This window comes from Ochotona curzoniae, unplaced genomic scaffold, assembly GCF_017591425.1.
Source record: "Ochotona curzoniae isolate NIBS_2020 unplaced genomic scaffold, NIBS_Ocur_1.0 scaffold_3890, whole genome shotgun sequence".
In the NCBI taxonomy this organism is placed as follows: Eukaryota; Metazoa; Chordata; class Mammalia; order Lagomorpha; family Ochotonidae; genus Ochotona; species Ochotona curzoniae.
In genome coordinates this window covers 1,100,213-1,123,374 of record NW_024467115.1, presented here as the reverse complement: position 1 = coordinate 1,123,374, position 23,162 = coordinate 1,100,213, and the positions used below count along the sequence as shown (strand labels likewise).

The 23,162-nt window shown below is 38.2% G+C and overlaps 1 protein-coding gene and 1 pseudogene across 1 annotated transcript in view; both read right to left on the bottom strand.

Annotated features, from left to right (window-relative positions):
* Nucleotides 1–23,162, bottom strand: part of SLC35F1 (solute carrier family 35 member F1) — a 398,948-nt gene that overhangs the window by 195,430 nt on the left and 180,356 nt on the right. The window lies entirely within an intron of this gene.
* LOC121146306 lies at nt 14,590–14,762 on the bottom strand (annotated as a pseudogene).

Below are 23,162 nucleotides of genomic sequence, written 5' to 3'. Positions count from 1 at the left end.
TTTTCCATTTTCTTAGCCTTCCTCTAGAAAATGTTTGCTTCTGGGCCGCCTTCATAACTGAAAAAAAAAAAAAGCAAACAAAAAGAACAACAAAGCCTCCTGACAATCCTGTGCTGAGAAGACAGTAAGACAACATGTCGCCTGCTCTGCAGTTTGCAAATGTAAAAGGAGCAGGGCATAAACTCACTAGGAAGAAATGGATGCATGGGCTGGCATCAGTTCCGTGGGTCAAGTTGCAACCTGCAATGTTAGTATCTCATCTCATAGTATTGGTTTGCATTCTGACTACTGCAGTTCCAATTCATTTCCCTGCTAATGCATCTGGAAAAGTAGTGAAAGATAGTCCAAGTGCTTGGGCCTCTGTCACCCACACAGGAGATCCACCAAGAGTTCAAACTTCTGGCTTCAGCCAGATCCGTGTGCACATTTAGGGAGTGAATGGGTGAACACTCGCTCTGTCTCTCTCTCTCTCTTTCCTCTCCCCCCTCCCTCTCTCTCTCTCCTTTCACCGTCTCTCTCTATCCTCTAGCCATCCCCCTACACACATGAAAAAGTAACAGTTATTGCCATCCTACAGGTGAGAAAACTGAGGCCCTGAACAGTTATTTTCCAAGATCATACACCCAGGAAGCAATAAAAAAGTAACCCAAGCTTAATTTAATCTCAACATCTGAGGCTTTTTTTAAAATGTCATTTGCATGCACTTGAATCATGAGAGGGTTCCGAGAGAGGGGGGTAGGGGGGAGAGAGGGAGGGAGAGCGACAAAGAGAGATCTTTCATCTGGTTTACTATCCTCTCAAACCCTCAATATTGTGGATGAGGCTGAAATGAATTCAGAAGCCAAAAACTTCATCCAGTTTTCCCAGATCTGTGGCAGGGACTCATTCTTGGGCCATCCTGCACTGCTGGAACATCAGTAGGAAGCTGGGTGTGAGGCATGTAACTGTGGCACAAATGGATCCTACAATGTAGGATGCAGGCATCTGATACTGCTCCATGATTGTAAACACTAAAATTTTTATAACCCTCTGATCTAAATGGCCAAGAAATAATATAAGATAGTGGCCAAGGAAGGAGAATGGAGACGTCATCTACTCTAGAAGACCTTGATCTTGTCTGCTGTACTCCTTGAAATAACATTTTCTTAAAGCCTAACCTCTACTTTGACTTGATGATTCAATCTGTACATCCACTTCCTGATGTTCTCACAAAATAGAAGACCAAAGAATGGATTACACACCTGACAGTGAGATTTAACCTGAATAATATTGAAATGCACAATTCTATTGTTATCTATTGCTCTCACACTGTGAAATTGATCTCAACAATTAAAATCAAGCTTATTCCTCTTTTCTAACTAATCCATTATCATTTCTAACTCAGTCAGTATTCCCTTGCCCAAATACTAGCATAAATGAGTGTTGCTCTAGGACTCAAGCCAAGCAAACTGAAAAAAAAGTGATTATATACATGGCAGTGGCCCAAGAGCCGCTTCAGGCAGCTGGAACCTGCCAGCCTCTTTCATTACTGATCTGGCTTGCTAAGGGTGGATTCAATGATATTAACAAGGTCAAGTTTTAAATGTGCCTTTTCTCCAAAATGTCATCAGCTCACAGATGTCCTTTGACTTGGCTCATCCCATCTGTGTTGCCTTCCCAAGCTTCTAAATTAGAAACATGAAGAAACCAGCTTCAAGGTTTGGTCATGAAATTGCCTTACTTCTAGGTATGTGGCAGTGTTTTCATCTTTACAGATGATAATAAAAGAGGGAAACTTTGGAAGAAAAGACTATATAAGACTATATATTGATACCACCCATTTTACTTCATTATAATGTATTGTCCCTTCATTTTGCCCACATCTGTTTTATACATTATGAAAAACATTGGCTGACAATAAGGACTAAGTCAGAAGCCTTTGGGAATAACAACTATGACTGTAATAGCAACGCACTTCTAGACTTCAGATTTTCATAATGTCTTATGAATATATGGAATTTTCTGATGTTTCTTAAATTTTTTTTTTTTTTAATCTATACGCTTGAGTCCTTTCCAAGATCTGTAAAGAAGGATTTGGAGCTTCCATCAGGTTTGGAATCTTCAAGTGCTCATGGACAGGGGACTGTGAGACATCATTTGAAGCAGGTCAAGTCAGCCTGGGACAGAAGGAAGACAATAGATTCTTTATGTCCTCTTCTTCTTTCCAACATGAGTATAATTTTTTTCTGGGGGTGGTGGTGGTGATGGTGGTGGTTATCACTTTATTTTGATCCTCTCTAGGAACAAAGAGGACTATGAGGTCTTTGATGCTACAGAGGGAACTTGTGGATTCACCACCTGGAAAGCGCAGCTCAGAGAAAGAGAATTCTTATTCCAGCACTTCCATGATTCTGTCTTTTCAACCAAGTCAATCAGATTGAATGATCTTTGCTTTTGAAATCAAAGGGTAATTACATAGGAATTTAAGATCGTGGGATTTTTAAGAGATTAGGTTATCATCAGAATTATATAGCCCAACATCTTCACTGCAGAGTTGAAGAAAATAGAAATCTAAGAGGCTACTTGAATAATCCAGGTCAAAATCCAACAGTGATAGACATGACTGTGGAGCCCAATCACTGTAAATCCTAGTTCAGATGTGAAGGCTCAGTGTCTTCTGGAGTTCTTTGTGCTGCAGAAACAGGAAATGCCCTGAGACCACGAATGGCTGGAGGGACAGATTCCACTCCTAAGGCAGCTTTACTCGACACTGTGAATCAGGTTTCTGTTCCAGATGCACTGGTAGATGTCAATTTGCTGCATATCAGATCCATATTTTTTGACCACTCCTCTTTCCAAAAGAAAGCAACAAGACCCCCCACTAACTGCTTACCCTGAGTCTGCTAAATAGGTCCTTAAAAGTTCTCTTACTCGACTCTACGTAGTCAATTCAAAAGTAAACACCTTCAGGATTACCATTTAGCCTCAGAGTCTGGAGAAATTCACCAAGATGGAAAATCATACATTTATCACAGGCAAGCTGTTTCAGAGAATGGGGACAGGATGTTTTAACAGGAGACAGGAATACACTTTGGACCACAGGATGAAAACTCAGAAGTATTTTCTATTTTGTAACTGGGAAACTGGGTTACAGAGATTTGTAAAATCTGAAACCGGCATTTTTTAAATCACTAACATGTAAAATAGCAAGGTAGAGAAGGCAGTCACTTCTTTCAAGTGCATGTAGGCAACTGCCTTTCTTGCCATTTATTAAATATCTTATATGTGTAGAATCCATCTCCGCAGTAACTCACTGGGAAAGAAATCAAACATCTGTTACTTAATTTCAAAGACTGGTCTTTTACATCTATCAAATATACTCTCTTTGCTATTCAATTTCTATACAACAATAATTCAGTGCTAGAGCTAATGCAAAGCATAAGCTTTAGGTCAGATTTGCCTGTGGAGTTAGGTAAAAGTGCGATTGTTTTCCATTACATATTCTGATTGAGTTCATCTTCCACTTAAATTGAACCTGGAGGCCTAGGCCAAAAAGTGCTTCTCCTAGTGTTTTGTCTTTAGCTTATAGACAGATATTTATTATACAAAATGAATGGAACACAAACTAAAAAGGAAGACCTTTTGAGAATAAATCCTATTCAAGCTAGCAATTACTGCACATCTCATCAGTGAAAGTGAAAGCTGATCTTTATTTAGTCATTAGATGAGTTTGCTGCTTCCAGCTACCTAATTTCATCTCTCCTATAGAAGTTTTTACCTGTATCTAACTCTGCTTTTAGCCTGTTAACAATGGACTCCTACTAGTTGATAACTGTTCCAACATTTTTAAGTTTTTTCCCTGTGCCCTATTCATCATTAAGCTTTCATCAGGCGTTGGGAATTTTATGGTAAAGCTAGAGCTTAATTATTTGGATGCCAATTATCCATGATCTGAGAGGGACCAGACTTTTTTTTTTTTTTTGGAGTACTCTTTTTGGTCAGAGTGCAACTTATTAGTTCCTTCAGGAGGGACTGAGGGGCAGGGATGATGAAAGGATACAAGCCTAGACACTCAAATAAGTCTGTTTTGTTAATTGTGGTATTGGACTCTGGTTAAAAGTTTGGCAAGGAGAGGGATTAAGAGCACACAAAATACACAATAAAAGTAAACTTTATTTATAGTACACATCTTATTTTCCAGACTCTCCTAGATTCCCCTTGCTGGAGTTAAATTTGGAAGATGGAAAAATTGTACTTGAGACTTTATACTGGGACAGGAAAAGGTAAAGTTTCTCTGACTTAGCAAAAGCTTGTTTAGTAGTCAGTTTTACTTGGTGCAGATTTCTTTCATATCAGCAAGCACAGGGCAATCAGTCATGAGAAATGAAGTCATAGTGTTTTCACAAGTTTACCACAGCTGAGCAGCACCGGTACTAGCAAACAGTGGACTTTATATTTTTGTTGCAATTCCATTTTTCTCCATAAAGCAAAAAAAAAAAAAAAAAGGAAGATACCATGAGAGAATTTAGGAGTACAAAAGGTCTTCAAAAAGCCCATGAAGAAAACATATATTATGGAAGCCTATGCCTGGATTTCAGAATTTCTTTTGCAGTAAGATAAGCATATGTTGCAACTCAATTTTGTATAAATGTTAGAAAGCTCAATCATATAATTTGAAATGGAGAAACCTTGCCTTCACAGGAGTTGATGGCAATGTTGATTCTGAATGATTGGACAGATATCCAAGCTGAGGGTATATTCAGAAATTCTTCTGAAACCCTCAAATGTTCTGTTATAAAGTCATCTAATAATGTGTATTTCATTGGTACTTAAAGATCTGAGGACTGCATTTTTCTTTAAATTCACTACAATGTGAATTTAATAATGCTTTATTTAATTTAATTTAATTTAATTTAATAATGCTCCCTCTCAACTGAGGAAAAGAGAAAGAATTTGGAGATCACACAAAAGATAAACTTAGATGCTGAGACATGTGATGCCTTTGAAAGGAATGTTGAGCTTCAAAATGTACCTACAAGGAAACGTAAGGATGTCTTTTTAAAGATGAAAATTTAAATGTGATCCCATGTGAGAGACTGGTTGTCTGAAATGATCAGTCCTTAAGGAAGCTCGTGAAGTAACTGTATGCTGCAGAAGAATTTTGTCAGACAGAACCAGGTTCCAAGCTTGGCTCTACAAACTTCCGGTAATGTGACACTGAACACGTCACATCTCCATGTACTTCAATATTCTCATATATAAAAATAATAACCATGATAATTCCTACTGGTATTGTAAAGATTATACTGCAGCACATTAAAAGTCCATAATATGGCATTTCCCGAAAGTAACAGTAATCTAAAAATTGGGTCCTGCTACAGAGTCCAACCTGTGCCTCAAATAGCTTCTCTGAGTACCTAATGATACCCACAGATGTTTATCAATGTCAATCAGGGGTAAACACAGGAAACAAGGGCCACGTGGATTTTACTGAATATTTAGCTTTGTGATGGTTTCCAACACTAAATCTGTTTTCACAGTTAAGATTTTTATCTATTTTTAACTGGTATCTGTCTAAAAAATGACATCTCTTGAAATAAGAAAAATACACAACTGATAGAACTGGAAATTGCACGTACGCAGAAAACACAAACCAACACCCCTGTTTAGCAAGCTGTGGGGATAGAAATTCTAAATCTTCCCTCTCTATGTTTACAGTGTAAAAGGAATCGCCTACTTTGGGGGGGTATTTCAAGCATCCGCATGCTCCTGCATGCTGGAATCAGCATGTGTCTCTGAAAAGAAAATATGTTCTCCTCTATCTTTAAAATGTGTTCCATGTGATTGAGATGAGTGGGTGGTTGGCTAATCTGGAATGTGTGCAGAAATAAGTGAATTATCAGGAATTCTCCAGATATCTCCAGTTCCCTCGCTTGGTCTCAGAATCCTTATTTTTCACCAAACAGAAAGGATTTTACAGAAAGAAAAACTTTTGCTCTAAAAATAATTCTTTGAGTTCTCAGGAATTTTATGTGGTCTATCAAGCTGCATATTCTGGCTACTCGATGCCAGGCCCCAGGCACTGTGGGAAACCATATGTATATTTGTTATCAGTGGTCAGGTTAACTTGGGAGGAACAAAGAAATGCTTTTAACTTGGGGCTGTTATTATGATGCAATCTGACTGGGGTATTCCATGTATATACGTAAATTGTTCTTTTTTATGCCAATTTTTCCTGGTTTCCATTTAAAAGAGTATCAGTACACTTTCACAAAGATTCTCATAAGATTTCCCAGTTCATTTTATTTCTAGTCTTTATCTGCTATACTTTCAATGTATCAACCATCATAGTATAAAATCTGTTACTTATATAATTTGAACCTGTTACCTACAGAAGAGAAACCATACAGATCTGGTTGGCCATCAAAAATGAAAAAAAATATTATTGTCTTGTAAAGACAGGCATAAAATTATGTGTTTTCTATGCATTTTAGGTATACTTCCAGGGTTATTAAAATTGTGTTAGCAGACTGGATAGTGGTACAGCAGTCTAATATGCTTCCTTTGGTACTGGCATTCCATATGGTCACCAGTTTGTGATTTGTCTGTTACACTTCTGATCCAGATCCATTCTTACGGACTAGAGAAGTAGTGGAGGCTGATTACGTCCTTGATCCCTGCATTCACATGGGAGTCACAGAGGAAGTTCCAGAATCCTAGTTTCAGATGGGCTCAGTTCTGGCTCATTAGCTTTCAGCCCAGACCCTTTATGAAATGGGCTCTGCTCTCTAGATTTGTTATGTTCTCTACTTGTGAAAGTGTTCTGAATTCTTTTAAAGCATTTCTTTTGATGTCAAGTAACTCAGTTTAAACTGGATAAAAGATTTGAATGCATAACCCACAAAATACATAAACGAACAAGCAACAACAAAAAAAATACAACACCAATCATCAGAAAAATGCACATTAAAGTGACAGTGTGATGCCATTCTATCCCCAGTAGGTCAGCTTGAATTGTAAATATTGATGACGTTGGATATTAATAAAGATTCAGAGCAATTGAGAACTTTCATATGGTGAGGACAAGACAGGAATAGTATGCACAAACTTTGAAAAATCTCATCAAGTTAAACATACATTTCTCATGTGAACCAGCAATATCCATTCTAAGGTATTTTATTGACTAGCAATGAAAATATACTCACACATAATTATATATGTGTATTTCATAACAACATTCTTAAGAATATTCAAAACCCAGAAGCAGCTTATTCAAGAAATTGTGATGTATCACACCATGTAACACTATACAGCAACACTCAAGTGTGGAATAGCAGTATATACAGCAACATCATTGAACTCTAAAACATCAGATCAGGTCCCGGCAGTGTGGCCTAACGGCTAAAGTCCTTGCCTTGAATGCGCCGGGATCCCATATGGGTGCCAGTTCTAATCCCAGCAGCTCTGCCTCCCATCCAGTTCTCTGCTTGTGGCCTGGGAAAGCAGTCAAGGATAGCCCAAAGCTTTGGAACCCTGCACCCGAGTGGGAGACCTGGAAGAGGCTCCTGGTTCCCGGCTTTGGATCAGCGCAGCACAAGCTGTTGTGGTCACTTGGGGAGCGAATCATTGGACGGAAGATCTTCCTCTCTGTCTCTCCTCCTCTCTGTATATCTCACTTTGTAATAAAAATAAATAAATCTTTAAGAAAAATAAAAAATAAAACATCAAATCAGAGACATCAAACACAAAGAAAAATGTGGAAGAGGATTTCATTATACGAATTCACAAATTTTGAAACTACAGAGACCATAGGGAAATCAATGATTGCCTTAGCTTAGGGTCTCATGAGATTTATTGCAAAGAAGTACAAGGAATCTTTAGGATGATGGAAAAAGTGTGTATCTTGATTTTGGCAGTGGTTACATGATTGTATCTAATCACTCAAATTCACAAAATGCATACTTAATGCTGATGAATTAAATATACTTAAATAATAGTCTAATTTAAGCCCTCTTAATGGCTGCTGTGACTCTCTCCCTCTATTACAGAGTAATAAAGTTGATTACAAGTTCTTGACCTTAGTTACCAAAGCCATCAATTTTGATCATCTAGGAAGTGCTTCCCCCTCCCCTCATGACTTTTCCCCTGAAACATAGCATTAGTTTTCCTTTTATATGCTAAAAACATGCAGTTTCCCCAAGGGTTCATATTTCTGCTATTTTTTCCTTTTTCTTTTTTCTGTGCAATAATCACAGTGTTTGGAAGAATGAGCTGCTTTATAAAAATGAATGTTCCTTAGACATGTAGTCAGAATTCTCTGAAAGACTCTCATTTGAAAATGTCTAAACTGATAAAGGTGATATTTAGAATCAAATATATGGAAAAAGGTCCAAGAATGTAAAGCCACCACCTATCATTCATTTGTAGCAAGACTGAGAATGACTCCATCATTTGGTAAAGAAGAGAGACCCACACAAGGTTTCAGACCAGAAAAAGGAATATTTGTTCTCTTTATAAGACTTGCATGCGTACAAAGATAAACCTCCAGTCTACAACTGTTGGAATTTATAATGGGCTCCCTACTAAAATAATCTGCTAATCCTACAGATAATAAAGTAATGACATTGTATCAAGGTTTGTGCCACATCAAATCTTGCAATTTGATTCCACAAGCATTTCAATAAAAATCAAGCAGTGAGTCTTGTAGGTTGAGCTCCTTCCTCAGAGAAGCAAGCTTTCCTCTGGCTGCCTGTTTTCATAGTCAGTAACTTGTGTCACCCTCTCTTGCATCACCCACTCTTCAACCCTGTTCATGCAATTGTTGGCAGTGGTAAAAGTGAGAGTATCCCACCCAATAACAAAGGTCCTGTAATGAGGCTGGGATATGAGCCAAGTGCTCTGATACCAATCTTATTTCTTCCCTTAACCACTACTGTCTTTTCTGTTTGGTTTCCATTTTAACAGGGAGAAAGAATGAGAAAGGGTGAGATTATTATGCCTGAGATCATAGTGCTCCCCATGAGGTTTTAGCATCCAGTAGCATCACCAGCCTTTATAGCAGGCACTCATTAGTCAATGATACACATTAAAGGAACAACAGTATTCCTGGAAGGAAAGCTGTTCTGACAAACAGCCAAAAAAAAAGAAAAAGAAAACCCTAAAATTTCTGTTCCTTTATAATTGAGTAGATATTAAATAATTCTTTATAATATATAATGTATAATAAAGTATAAATAATATATTATAAATTATAATACATAATGTAATATGCCTAACTTTAGACATATTTTTCAGGTTTTGCTGCATTTTAAGGAAACTTGGGGCCATTGCTGTGGTAAAGCAAGTAAAGCCACTACCGGCAGGAATAGCGTTTCATACAGGTGCTGGTTAAAGTCCCAGCTGCTCCACTTCTGAACCTGCTCCCCGCTAATGTGTCTAGGAAAGCAATGCAAGATGGCTCAGTTGCTTAGGCCCTGCACCAATGTGGGAGACCAGGAAGAAGCTGTTGAGCTTGGACCACTTCAGTTCTGGCTATAGCTGCCATTTGGGGAGTCAATCAGTGGATGGAAGCTCTCTCCCTCACTCTCTTTCTATCTGCCTTTTAAACAAACAAACAAGCTTTTTTTTTTTTAATTAAAAAAGACCTTTACTTATTTGAGTGGAAGACAAATGGAGAATTTCCACTTGCAAATTCACTCCCCAAATAACTTCAAGAATCAGTCCTGCCAAGAGAAAGTCAGGAGCCAAGAATACAATTTGAGTCCCAGCAGAAGGTTGGCAGAGACCTGTGTCCTTGATTCATCAACTGCTGCATTTCAGAGTGCATTACTTGGGAGCTGGGATCAGAAGCAGAGCAGAGAACCCCAATACTCTGATGTGGGAGTGGAGGTCCCGAGCAGTGTCTGCCCCACTGAATTATATGTCCATCTTATTTTGTTGCATTTTGAATTGCATCTTGATCCAACGTAAAGTTTCTCTTTGATTCAAAAAAATAACTAGTTTTCATTGATGTGATTTATGGCAAAATCACAGTTCAGAAGGAATTGAGACTATATATTTATTTTATATCTAGCATGAGGTGAATAATAATGCACTATTTAAGTAGTATAAATTAGCAACTCTCATTGCTTGTTCTATGCATCTTACATGGTAGTAAATGTGATTTGAATTAAAATCATAATTATATCCAATCAATGCATAATTAATATTTCCAGGAACATTTTATTACTTAAGGTTCTCTAGATTTTTATTTACTGTGAATTTGCAAAGTGTTGACTACCCTTGCATTTATTCAGTAATTTGGTGGTTTTCAAGATGGTGTATGTATATCCAAGGGCACTTCATAAAGGTTTGAAAGTATCGGCAATTTGAGTGCCAATGATTTCCAGGTCATGAGCTTCTACAGGTACACCTTGACAATCAAATCTGCCTCAGAATCTGTGCTTAAGCAGTGTATCTCTCAGTATAGTTTGCAAAAGAAAGACAGCACCCTTGCCCACACTCTCCCTCCCTACGGCAGATCGGGTCTTATGGTGTAGAAAATTCTTAAGGAAATGACAAAAGAGGCTGTTTTGAAACATTTCATTTACCAAGACACCAAGTCTGTACCTTAGTTGCGTTTTGCATTATTTCTGGGAGGAAGTAAAAATTCCCATGTTTTCTTCTAATATATTCACATTAAATCTTCAAGTAAAAAAGAAACAGCTGTCAGGTGTGAGTCGATGTTTTATGTTTTCTTTTCGTACTGGCTTAAAGAAGAAGCAGTATATTAACTTATAAACATATTCTTACGGTTAACAGTTTTGTTAACCACAAATATTTGACATGCTATATCCATATTCATTTATTTACATAGTACAAGTCTATCATTTTGTCCACAAATTCTCTGTCATTTATTCATTATTATTTGTAAACTTTGTATTTTAAGCTATCAGAATTATGTGGCACTTGAAGAGGGATATGAGAACAAAATTTCAGAGGTAATATTAAATTATCGAAATAGGGCTATAAAAATCTCAGCATCAAAGGTACACTTGGTTTGGCACAATGAATATATTCTACTGGGCAGTTTAGTGTCTGCAAAACATACAATCCTACTTGAGATCTGATGTTGAATCTCCAAAGAAATAATTGGAGTTAGATGTTGTATGGACTGTAAAATGTCATGAACAAAAATATTTTATTTCTAGAAGTAATAAAACAATAAAGTGTAACTCTTAAAGCCATCACTGTGCCTTGGATTCCTCTATCATTTCACCTGTGCTCCATGCTTTTACTAATATTTTGCTTCATTAACCAGCATAAACTCAGTGTATAACTGCTATCTGGAGATTTCCCCCTTTCCTCCATTTTAGTAGTTCTAAGAATCTCTCTTTCTCTACAAATCTTTTCTTTGTCACTTGTCTTTGCAGATTGATGATAGCTAGATTTGACATACCAACTTGTGAATCATTCTCTCTTGGGCTCCGTGACAGTACCAATGAGGGATTATGGTTAATGCTGCATCTGAGATACTCAGCTGGACTAGCCATGAAGTTTGAATTAAAGCTGTATCTCTAAACACAAATAGGGAATGCCCTCAGTGGTCAAGGCTTAAGGTCAAGGTTAACATCTTTAACTGTAAATACACTGAAATTCTATTTCACAAAAGCAATGATACCCTAGATGATTCTGCTCTGAACTATCTTACTATTTTGGTGATTAAAAATTTAATTCCTTAAAATGGCACTCAGTGTAATAGAATTACACAGAAATATAATTCTAGTTATACACAACTGCTTGATTAGAAGGCATCAGGAAAGCCCCTAATAGGAAAAGTAGAACATTGTAAATAATGTATTAGTTTCTGTATTATATCAGTGCAGAACTTTGCAGTCAATAACACCAGCTGGTTGATGTTTAGCAGTACCTAAGGAAATAGCTGGGAAAACTCCTAAAGAAGGACTGTAGGGTTTAAATGTCACTAAAAGCTCAATGTATTTGCCAGAAATAGTCTAGAGATCAAATTAGAAGTATATTAAAAAAAAGTCTTTGTGTGCCAATTGGCTTCTTGGTATTTTTTTTCTTTTCTGCTCTTTTTTTGATTTCTTTATTCTAAGTGAGCCTTTTTATAAGATTCCATTTTCTTCTCTCTCTTAATATACCAACTATATTTCCTTAAAATACTTATTGTTGTCCTAGAGTTACAATATACATTTACAAATAATTCAAGTCAACTGTCAAATAGCTTTTTTTTTTTATAGGAAGTACAAGGCATAATCAATTATTCTTAATTCTTTCATCTTAGAAAATTGCTGCCATTCACCTGCCATTCACCTCATTTAATCTTAACCACAATCATCCAATACATTGTTCCTTCTATTTTTTGAAGAAACTGTTACTTATTATTAGATTTTCATTTACTCATTCTCTAAGCCTCTTCCTTTCTTTATATAGACCTGAGTTTCTGACCTACATTTTTCTCTTTCTTTCTAAAGAATTTCTTTTAACATTTTGTGTAAGAAAAATCTACTGGGAAGGATTTTTGTTGGTTTTGATTTCCCTTCTGTAGATACAGAATGCTATGTTGGTAATGCTTTTTTTTCAACACCTTAAAATATGTCACTCCACTTCCTTTTTACTGGCAGTTTCTGGAGACAAATCTAACGCAACTTGTATTTTTTTTTTTTAAAGAATTATCGATTTACTTGAAAGGCACTGAGAGGGATCTTCCATCTGCAAGTTCACTTCTCAAATGGCCACCGGCATCAAGGTCTGAGCCATTTCCAAGTCAGGAGTCAGGAGCTCCATTCAGGTCTCCCACATGGATGACAGTGTCTCAAGTACTTAGGCCGTCCTCTGCTGCTTTCCCAGGCACTTTAGTAAGAAGATGGATTAGAAATGGAGCAGAAGGACTTGACTGGCACTCTGATGAGAGTGGTAACAGCTGCACCACAATGCTGACTCTATATCCATACTTTTCCATAAGTAAGGTAGTTTTCCCTGCCCATTCCAGTTTGCCTCAGCATTTTTTCCTTTTTGATTTCCTGCAGTTTGATTAAGACAAGATTAGGTGTACATTTTTGTTACTTATAGTGTTTGATGTTCCCTGAGCTTCCTGCATTTGTGATTGTTTTGTCTGTCATTGCTTTTGAACGATTTTCACCCATCATTACTTCAAATATATATATTTGTTCTTTTTGCTCTTCTTTCCTTTCTGTTATTCCCATGATGTATGGCATATCTTTATAACCATCTCACAGTTCCTGGCTATTCTGTGAAGTGATTTCTACTCATTTTTGTCTTTGCATTTGAGTTTTTAAAGTTTCTATTAACAAATCTTCAGGTCTTTCCTTGGCCATGCTCAGTTCACAGAGGAGCCAATCAATAGCATATTTCTTGTGCATCACAGTAGTATATTTAGGAGTTAGATTGTATTTACCACTTGTTATAGCTGGCTTGTCAGAGCCTGAAATTTCCTTCAGCGTTCTTGCCTTTATTTCTTGTATCATTTCTGGGTATTTCTAGCAACTCTTTAAACAATGTCTGGGACTTGCAATTCTTTTGGCATTAATGTTTGGCATTATAGAGCAACTTTACTGATATGCTGGCAAAGTTTGGGAAGAAGCATTCCACAGTCCTGTGATTAGGTTTTAGGCTTTTGTGGGCCTCTTTTTGGAGTGTTAGAAGAGGCTGAAATTTTGGGAGTTTTTTTGTTTGTTTGTTTGTTTTCTTTTTAACCTATCCCAGGTGTGTTTGATATTGACAATTAGGGAGCTATGAGTGAAAAGCAACTGACAGCAGTACCTACACACTCAATCACTGGTTGGAAATATCCCCTTACATGTGCACTGGCTGGAACTATGATGGTAGGTTTAGCATGCCCATTCTATATCACACACCTGAGACTCACTCACTTCCCATAATGCACACGATGTCATCTAGCCCTATATAGAGGCACAACACTAATTTTGGTATTTTTAGAAAAGGGACATGGAAGCAAGCAGTACTGAAGCCCTGGCCAATCTCCACACTCTTTGAATATTCAAGCAGATCCTGGTCAGTGTTGCAAATTTGGTGAGTTAGCAACCATATTTTTCCTTGTGAAGTAAGGTTGCTTGCACTCACTCAGTGTGTGAAATTCTCTTCAGTACATACTGCTTTCTCATATACTTCTACATCTCCTTCTTGAATTCTCCCCTTGTGCGGAGACAAGAACTTGGCACAAGTCCAGCCGAGAACTGAGTATCCCACAACAGGCTGGACATTGTTACAGTTGTTTGCCTTCCAGATAGGCCTTACTTTCTCTCTTCTGTGAAGGAAGTGGTGTTTCACCCATCTTTGGTATAGAGGAGGTAGGTAAGAAGATTAGGTAGGAAGACGTGAACTAGCAGGCGATTCTAATTTTTGCCAGCCCTGCATTATAATTCCACCTCTTACATGTGAATCTAGTATGCCTGCTTCCCCATGATGCACCTCTATCTCCTCCAGGACCAGGAAGGCCTTTATGGCCATGCAGACGTTAAGTTCCACATGGAGGCACCATGGAACTCCCAGGAAGCTTCACAAAGATTATATATTCACTCATTATGCTTCACCCTACTCATTAAGGATTTTTTTCCTTCAGGGGACAGCATGAATGCACCCCCCCGACACACACACACACATACCACCACAAATTATGCAGTTGAGTTTTGCACAATTGGGGAAATCTCAGGGGTCAGCACATCCCAAGTGCAACAGATAAGTCTCACCCTCGGAAAGCCATTTGCATGATCATGGTACCTCCTCTGCCAGGTAAGTTTATTGGTTGTTGCTGTTGTTGTTGTTTTGCCATTTGGCTTCTTTGCTTTTGGATTTTTCTCTTGTGTCCTCGCACACTCTCCTGATAGCTCCTGGCAAGTATGTTTCTGAGTAAGGTTTTGCACATTCAAATGTGAATGCAGACTTCTCATCTCTCATTTAATAAGTCCTGTTGTCACCTGCTTACCTTACTTATATCTCTTCTTTGAACACTTCTCTCTGTAGGAGAAAGAACTTGCAGTAAAATTTGAGGTACATATTCTCATAACATCTTTGCAGTTAGAACCTACTATGGTTCTTGTAGGTACAACTCACCCAAGATTCCTACACCTCCAAGAATGGGCTCCTCTTGGATCCTCGAATTCTCATGCTAGTCAACATTGAATTACATTTTACTGACTCTCTCCCAACTATCTTCAACTGGGGTCTTCTACAACATGTAAGTTATGATTCTACTAGCCTATATTTTTCCATTTTTCAGAGCAGCAGTTTGTTCTGTAATTCAGTTCTCTTGATTTGCTGTTGGTTTCAGTTTGTTCAGTTTTGTTATCATAGCTGTGGGAATGGAAGGAATGATTTCCAGTCCCTTATCATGTCAAAAGGACTGACACATGCCCTTGTACAGTGCCTTGGATTTAGACAATAGATATCATCAAACCTTGGTCTCCTGCAATCTCTCAGTCTTCTCTTAGCTCAGTTTCTTTATCCTGGTTTAATGATTGCAAATCAGCCTCTTACTGACTCACTAAATGGAAGGCATGGTGGTTTAGGTTCAGCTTGTGCCACAGGATCCCAGATCACAAACCTCATGAGCAATTTATCTCCTCTAAAGGTAACAACTTCATCTTCCTGTTCAGTCTTGTTTGAAGGGATTTTTTCTTTTTCTTTTTTTTTTTTTCTTTTAATAGAAACCCAAGCCCTGAAGAAAAAGGCATGATTACTTGTATGTAGCTCCCAGACTGTCTGGAGCCCACTCTGACTTAATCAGTATTCCCAAAAAACATTATGGCTGGCTTCTCATTGAACAATCAGAGGAGGGCAATGAGCTCTAGGGACTGACCAGACCTCTGAGCATGAGCCGAAATGTGCACCTGTCAAACCAGACTTCAGCCTATAAGATACCTTATCCTTAAGTTCTTGAGCAATCAGGGAGTGAGGCAATAGCTGCCCCTATCCCTTGAGTTGCCCTTTATAAATAAGTGCCTATTTTCTTCCACCATCCAAATATCAGTGATTAGTTGCCAGCATGGTGGACAAGCAGTCCCAGGTTTTGAGGTCCCATAGCATTGCTCTAAACATTACCAAGGGCCCCATAATCATGGGGAACTTATTGCTTGTACATGCTTAGAACATTAAGAGCAGTATTTTCCTCTGTAGTGCCTATAGTATGTCTTTACAGGTATTTGTAGTCATCTGGATGAGATTACAAGTCCATAAGAACATCAGCTAAAGCTCCTTTGCTCCCCAGCGACTAGCATCTTCCCTCATGACAAAAAGTCCTCAGTAACTATGTGCTGAGTTCAGACCTACACCTAAAGGTACATACAAGGTATAAAGGATAAAAACTCCAATCTATTAACAGGCCAGAATAGATCCCTAAGCAAGTTATAATAATCTCATTCCTCATGTGCAGGGCCCGGTCTCCCAAGGGTTAACTACACAGCTTAGCTTGTTTCTCAAGGGGTAGCATGATGCGCAATCTGGCCTAATACATTTAGCCCCTGGCTTAATCGCAAGTTCCTGCTTCCCTGCTTCCCCTTTATCAAGTTATGCCCCAGGAGGACCTTAGGAGCTGCTTGAGCATTGGAAAAACACTGAGAGTAACTAGGCAAAGTATAAAAAGCAGCCTGGAGTTTCAATACACATCATTCTCCTCACACGAATGACCCAGTATGTGTTGTCTGCTTTTCAACCCTAGTCCCTCTGCTGGGCTCGGGATACATGGTGACCCAGACATTGACAGCACTCATGTGCACTTAAAAGCAGCCTAGTTCCTGGCATGGTTTTTAAGTTCCTAAGACAGACAGTGAGACGATGGTTCTACCACACTTTCAATATTTCTTACAGTTTCCTTACCAGTACCTTCCTTGGCTTCAGTAGATCTCTCTGCAGCACATCCTGACAATCAGGACATTTTCTCAAATGGATTCTGAAAGTTGTCATTGATATGTCTCAACAAATGTTTTCTTTTCTTCCAGAAATATTTTCTGCACTCACTCAGCAACTAATGCTAAATGCTATGCTTTACTGTTCTGATGAAAGTAGATTATGGATTCTTTGTACGACATAATAACTTAAAAATGACACCTGCAGAGATAATTTGGGTCACATTTAGTTTTCAACTTCCTTTCAGAGAAGGTGCCTACATTCTAATCGTTGGATAACAAATTCCTAATATAACATTCATATTGAAATGAAACAATTTGGGCATTGTCTACATGATCTATGGCACTTCCTTTCCTAAATAATTATTAAATAAAGTTTAAGCATGAACCTTGACTCTCTGGTATAGGAAAGAAGAAAGACAATTCTGTTACAGAAAAGCCCCTAGAAGATGTATTAGTCAATACTTTGGAGATATGGGCAAACATATTACCAAAGTTACTCTATTCCTGGCTACATACACTGTGGCTAAGAACACAAAATTGAGGATAATTAAATTTATTCTAATTTCACACCATTTCCATGACCCATTAAATTCTGACTAGGTAATCTTCTCACTTCCATCTACTTCAAATGTTCAGGTATTTTTTTTAATCATAAAGTTTTGCTTGATTTTTTCCTAGGTACTTCTTCTGAGTTGCATATTTTCTCTGTCACCGTTCTCTAATAAAAAAGAAATTGTTCCTACATGTGGCGTTCCATTTTAAATTATTCTGTTCCTTGGATACCCTTCTTCATTAACTTACATTCTCAGTTTCTTCGGCTTGACACTGCTATAATTTACTCAAAAGAAATGCTTTCCAAAGAGAGAAGGCATAGAGAACTTTAGGATGATTCAAAATAAAGAAAAAGCAATAAGCATTGCAATTCAATCTTATGAGAAGTTTAATTTTCCCACTGTGAGAAAATAGCATATTCATAAAATGTCACTATAACATAAGAAGTTATATTAATCTCCATCTACATTTTGATAAGAAAAAATAATTTTGTGGGTATAGTAGTTGATTGGTAATTTTCATCATGTAGAAAATATTGTACTAAACCCACATTCTAGTGATAATGAAGTATAGCACAGACAAGGTGCTTTAGGGAAACAACTGATCTTGGTATCATCATCACTATAATAAACAAGACTTAATCATGAAGAAACACAAACTTTGTACTTCAATTGTAGGAAAGGAATGGAACTGGTAAACTTACACAGTTCAATATCAGATTCCAAAGAATCAGTGTAGTCGCCTAGCAAAACACTAACATCTTCTGTTATTCAGAGTCAAACAAGATTTTTGGGAATCAAGTATTTGAGTTACATGGAATCACAATGTAGACTGGAAAAAGGCTATCATTCTTCAAATAATTATCAAAATCATACACCATAATTGCTACCATTCATTCCTTCTGGAATGATTCAAAAAGTATTTAGATACAAAGTAGCACCTCATTGCAGAATCTGAAGTTCTAATTCTGGTAGAGCTATGTGGGAATTAAGAACTAATCAAGTTTTGTTTTTTTTTTACTGGTAAAACTTTAGGTACGATAGAAAATATTGTAATTTGAGTCAATATTTAGAGATGTCTTTGATCCTGAACATGTCTATAATCTTTCTCTGACCTCAACACTAATTAATACTACCTTCTCCATTGATCAGTCCTATACAGACAATTGGACTGTATTCATACATACACACATGACTTGCCTACACGTATTACATACGTGCACCTATGCACACATGTAAGTCCAGGAGTAGTCAGCATTGCTTTGAAAGCTTTTTTAATATGCAGAATAACTTGTCTAATCTTTACCTCATTGTTCCAACATACAGGCAGAAGCAAGAATATTATCCTTAGGGAAAAAAAGGCAATGAATAAAATGCTTGTTGATATATTAGTTATATAAAATCTGCTGGCATTCCATCTGAAGAACAAAAAGCTGTGGAAAAATAAATACTGTTGTATGTCTTCAATTCTCCTTGAAGGTATTACTGAGTATAGTTGTAGCCCAAAAGAAAATAAGTAAAAAGGATTTAAAAAATGTGAATACAGCATGCAACTTTATGAAAAGAAAGCAAAGCAGTAAGAAGGTCAATTCAGAGAGAAGTAGGGGAAGGAACTGAGGCCGATATTGTTCCTGTCTGCATGCGTACTGAACATGGACATCACAGATTTAGATGAGACAGAGTCAAATGAATGGGATTGAAAAGTAGAAAAGACAAGACAGAGATGGATGGGCAGTATCAGTGAATCATGTGCTCATAAGCAAAAGTGCTGGGTCACCACTGGATGCAAGAGAGCAAATAGAACAAGAGAAGTACTGTTTCAGTAGAAGGAACCACAGAGCTGGGATACCATTCACTTTTAGAGAAGATTCCAAGAAAAGAGGGTGTCTTCAGGAAAAGGCAGGTGAAGTAGAGGAAAGTTTTTGAGAACAAACTGGAAATTGGAGAGTGCGGTACAGGCTCTATAGGGCACAATGGAAGGAATCAGGAAGCAGAGGATCCAGACGCTCTTTTGATAGAATAAAGATGCTTAAAGAACTGTAGCTGCAGCAGATACTAGAAGGCTAGACTTTGGGTTGGGAGAATGGAGCAGGCATTCTACAAGTAGATTTAGCTTCAAGGGTCTCTCTCAGATGGAGGGGTACCATAGGTTAGGTGACTGACAATGACCCAGAACTTTGCAGCTCTTAGCCTCAAGAGGCATATCAAGTGATAGCAAGAGAATATAATCTCTTTATTTTCAATTTCCTATTGCAAAAAAAGTCTTGCTCAGGACTGTATTGTATCTAATTTTCTACATATTTGGTACGCTTCTGTATTAATGTGAGAATTATAAACAATAAAATAATGTTAATAAGATATACACAATTCTCTAATAATGAAAACAGCTAACATTTATTTAACATTTACAATGTTTCTAGCATTGGGTCTTATGCATTACCTATGATTCATAAGTATCCTACAAGGCCAACATGTTTTTCATGGAGGACAAAAACTAGGAAGTTTAAGTAATTTGCCCAGAATCTTATAGGTAATATAGTAAAACTAAGATTTGGCCTTTCTTAGTAATGCCAGAGTGATATTCTATACTATATTCTAGATTCTATTCTATATTTTATACCAGGGCTAAAAATAAAATTTGATCTCTAATATCTTTTTGGTATACTTAAATACAAGCATTTAACAGCAGAAATAAAAGAGAATATCTTGACATACTTCTGTAGTACTATGTGCTGCTTGAAAGGCAGGGTTACACAGAGAGAAGGTGGGGGGCAAAGAGAGAGAGAATCTTTGGTTCACTTGTTCCCTCTCCAAGTGGCCTCAGTAGCCAAGACTGGGCCAGCTGAAAGCCAGGACAAGGAGCTTCTCAGTCTCCCACGTGGATTCAGAGTCCAATACATTTAGTCCTTCTTCCGTTGCCTTTACAGGCTCATTAGAAGAAAGCTGAATAGGAAGTACCGTGGCTGGACTCAACCAGTACCCATATGGGATGCTGATGTCACCAGTGGTGGCTTTACATGCTATGCCATAATTTCAGCCTCATGCATACTGTTTAAAACATTGCAGGAAGAACCAGCAATGTGGCACTTTTACAGATGACTAAGTGAAAATTCAGGTGGAATAATTTGTCAAAGACTATTGAACACAAAATAATAATTCAAATTTGGTGTGAACAAATTCAAACATATGGATTGGTGGAGGCATTTTGCCATAGCAAATTTTACTTCCTGAAGTTCTAGAATCCCATATGGTACCAGTTCATATTTCAGTTGTTCCACACCCAGTATGGCTCCCTGCTAATGGCCTGGGAAAAACAGTTGGAAGATGGCCAAAGTGTTTGGGCTCCTGCCTCCTGTGTGGGAGATTTGGAGGCAGCCACTGGCTCCAGGCTTTAGCCTGACTCAGCACTGGCTGTTGTGGTCATCTGTTTCATTCTCTGTTAAAATGACTTTCAAATATTTGTAATTCTCTTAAAATAAAAGTTCTGAGTTATTCCACTAACCTAGCTTTCAAGCATGAGTGCAGGCTATCTTTTATCAGGAGCTTCCCCTACAGCTTTTCTTCTAAGCTGAGAGCCAGGCCTCCCAAGAAAGATACTATCCCTTTTCAAACATTGTTTTGTTTTGTTTTTTTCCTGACTGACTAGGACAGATCTATGAAGGCCGAATCTAGAGAGGATGGGAGGAACAGAGTCACAAAGCTCATGGGTGAGCTCTCCAGGCACAGCAGCTGCTACATTCCAGAAGCCAAAGGAATTGATTTCAGAGTAAAGCCAGCTGTTTCATGACATGCAAGGGTGACTTAGCATCTGTCCCTCTGGACTGCTACAGGAAAATCATAGTTGGTGTAGCCTCTGAATATGAACCGACTTTTTTTCTTAAAAAAAAAAATGGAAAAGGGATAAAAAAAAAATCCTCATTGCTATTGTGTCTCTAGTTTATGTTGCTTAAATGAACAGTGTTAGACATAATGGAGGAAGAACAGTTCCAATAGTCCCAAAGCTGCCGTAATTCCATCTCTGCCAGACTTATGGGATGAGTGAAGAATAAAGGAGGCATGCATATGAGACACCAGGTCAATCAAGCATGTAAGTCGGCAGGGCACTCAGACAGTCAGGCCAAATGAAGCATTTCTTCATCTCTTCCTTCTCCATCCTGGCAATCCTGATGAAAATCACTGGATAGAGGGCCTTCGATTGCAGAGAAGAGAGCTGCAGCATAATAGGAAATCCTATGTTCAGATGAGTCATAAATACAAGTGTGTAGTGTTCATATTTTGCTAACAGCCAGCCCTTTAAAATGAAAGCCTCCATCCATGCATAGCATGCTTCCCTGAGAGCTCACTCCAGCTTTTATTTATACCTCCTCCTTGTTCTTTTTGCATTTGCTTGCCCTTATTGGAAAAGACATGCATTAATGGCACACAGGCAGATTTTCATGGAAGATTGCTTCTTCTGATGTTTTATCCACTCCTTCTCCCAGCCAGCCCCTCATTATTTTTTCATTCTAGGAGTCCTTTGGAATTACAACAGCTCTTTCCCTATTATTTCAGAGTACCTCAGTAGAGTGTTTAGTTCTTAGATATCTATTCTTTTCAGAGGCAGACTTGGTTAGCTCAAGCATTTTCTCATTTACATGTGAACCAACTCCAATTCATAAGCTCTGTAATTTACATGTTGGGTGCATAAAAGCTTCACAAGGCAGAGAGTGCTGTGGTCCTCAATTCACACAGCTGATACTCACTCCCTCGCTGTGGTAAGGACTGCATTGTGTCTGGTTAGTGCGCATGTGAGTCCATTGTAAATTACTGCCAGGCTGTGCTCACTAGCCTCACCATGCAGGGCATCCTAGCTTCTTCCTAATTTAGATTCTCTCCAGCATTACCTTTCCTGGTAAAATCCCACCATCTTCATGTGCTGTGCTTTTGTCCAACAAATAATTCAGTGGGCTTTTGTTCCAAGTTCCCAGGGGGTAATCTCTAAAGCCTTGGGATTTTCCCAAGTGACTGAGTGTCTGATTATTCTTGGTGGGCCACTGGACCACACCCAATAGCTTGTGCTAATGAACCCACTCAGACTAGGGGCTGGCCACGTCAGAAAGCCTAGCTATGTAATCAGAGGATACTTGCAAGTATGGTGCCAGTCTTTCCTGGACAGTGGAGTCAAGGACACTGCCAATCAATCAATCAATCCTTTGCAAAGAACACATCAGTAAGTAAAGACTCTGGACACTGAAGACTGAAGCTGGTGTGAGTGGTTCTGATTGGGGATAATGTGAGTATTGCTACTTTGTTAGTTACATTACTGGTACCTAAGAGGGTAACAGAAGTTTCATATTTGAAACTGCCCTAAACCTATGTGCCTTTTCCTTTTTCTGGGTCTGAGTTTTATATATTTTCAACAATAAAATTATAACCACACAGGCAGTAGGCACAGTGGTTAACTTAAGCTGCCATTTGGATATCCACATCCCATAGAGCAGTGCCCGAGTTCACGTCCGTTCTTTACTGCCCAGGCCAGGTTCCTGCTGATGCACAACCCAGGAGGCAGCAGATGGCAGCCTGAGTACTTGCACCCTTGTCATGCAGGTGGAACCTGGCTTGAGTTCTGGCTTCTAGGCATTTGGGAAGTGAACCAAAATACAGGTTTCTTCTAATTTCCTCTTGCTACATATCAAAGAAAATAATTTTTAAAAAGCACCATCTTTCCTGAATTCTGTGAATTGCTCCAGTGAATTCTCAAATC